Source organism: Puntigrus tetrazona, chromosome 8 (assembly GCF_018831695.1).
Source record: "Puntigrus tetrazona isolate hp1 chromosome 8, ASM1883169v1, whole genome shotgun sequence".
Classification (NCBI taxonomy): Eukaryota; Metazoa; Chordata; class Actinopteri; order Cypriniformes; family Cyprinidae; genus Puntigrus; species Puntigrus tetrazona.
This window is the reverse complement of record NC_056706.1, coordinates 24,169,245-24,171,084: the sequence shown is the minus strand read 5'-3', so window position 1 is coordinate 24,171,084 and position 1,840 is coordinate 24,169,245. Positions and strand designations below refer to the sequence as shown.

At 45.9% G+C, this 1,840-nt stretch overlaps 1 protein-coding gene across 3 annotated transcripts in view; it reads left to right on the top strand.

The window, feature by feature from the left end:
- The window catches only part of LOC122350723 (sodium- and chloride-dependent creatine transporter 1-like), a 19,210-nt gene that overhangs the window by 12,092 nt on the left and 5,278 nt on the right, over nt 1-1,840 (top strand). The gene's annotated exons all lie outside the window — the stretch shown is intronic.

Here is a 1,840-nt window from a genome sequence, read left to right as displayed (position 1 = left end):
TGTGTATATGGACATTTATTACATGAATATGCATTCAGATATCTTTATGCATATATTGTATATCTGTATGTAAAATAAATATAGCATCTATTTGTTTGGGGATAGTTTTCTTTCGATTTGATCCGGACATATTTCACCTCAAAATCGAAAGAAACACTTATTTTTTATTATTTATTTACTAATAATACACACACGCGCGTATGTTAGAAAACGTATGTATTTATACACCACAGTCTGTTTTACCGGCGTTCATTTATGCCGATTTATGTTTTTTTTTTTTTTCCCCCGCAATGCAATCGGACTGCAATGAACTGCATAGCGCATTCTAGCTGTGGTAAAATCCTCCGCGTCTGGTCTCGCGCGGAGCCGGACCGGTGGTCTAGAATCGCACTTGCTGCGTAGTACGCAGTATACAGTATGTAGTGCGCAGCGTACGTGAGCGTTCCATTCCCTGTTTTCCTTAAGCGGGGCAGAAGGGGGAGGGCTGAGCTCCAAATGACGTTGCCGAGCCCGTTAAAACGCCGAGCGGCTTCACGCGGACGCATCACACAGTCCGTCCGCGCGCGCAGAGCGACAGCAGCAGCAGCCGCAGCTCCCGTAGACATCGACTCGCGTCTCATTTATGCGTTCTGTGCGTTAAATACCGACGAGAACGATGGTCTGAAGAGATTTAGGCGATCAATTCGTGAATGTAATTCCATTACATTCATCTGATCAGCGCGCGTAAAGGGCCGCTTTGGTTTTGCCGTCTCCTCAGTCGCCTTCTCTCTGAGAGATTCAAGTGCCCATGCGATTCTTCAGACTCACCTTTAAGTGTTTCGTGGATTGTTTTTGAAGGTGCTGTTTCAAATCGGTGTCTTTTTCTTTTATGATCTATTATTTCTTTTCCAAACGCGCTTTTTGATAAAAAAAAAAACGAACCAATAATACCGTTGCCAATTTCGCCGAGAGAATCAAACTGCCATCCCTTGTAACCGTTTGACATTGAGGAGAAACGGGAAAATACATTCTTAAAAATTAACACCGCTGGTTTTATTAAGTAAAAGGATAAAGGACCAGATCCTGCGCGCCTGAAGAGGAACAAAAGGGACATTTTGGTGTGAATAAAAGAAACTGACTTCATCCGAGAACAATAAGAGATCAAATATTTATTTTTGACTGCTGATTTAAGCCCTTCTCGAGTCTTTTGAGGAGGTTCGATTGCTTTGTTTACACGAGAGATGGAGAAATCCTCTCTGGACGCAGACTGCTGCGCCCTGAACACGGTCCTGGTGGAGGAGAAGAAGGGCCATCTCATTCCCAATGGAAACGCGCATCAAGGCGTCAATGGGACCCTGAACGGCGGGCCCATATCGGCCGCCACCGGAGCCATGTCGGCGGCGGCGGCGGAGAAGAAGCAGCAGGGCTTCCCCGAGCGAGAGACGTGGACCAGACAGATGGACTTCATCATGTCCTGCGTGGGCTTCGCCGTGGGGCTGGGGAACGTCTGGCGCTTCCCGTACCTGTGCTACAAAAATGGTGGAGGTAAGACGCCTTGACGGCTCTCTGCAGCACATTCAGATCCCTTCAGATGTCCCCCCCTCCCCCGCACTCCCCGTGACGTCACTGCACGGTGGAGGACACCTCCTGTGTCTCAGAACTGACTCATTCATTCATTCATTCATTCATTCATTGCCTTTACCAAGCATATCTTTTGTTGACGGGTGCGTTGTTGTTCATATCATTAACACATAGTTTGGACTCTTAAGAAGCATACAATTTTATATATTTAATGTTCTCAAAAGATCATTATTTGAAGATCATTTCTGTTTAATGCATGTCTGAGTACTGTATGTGTGTG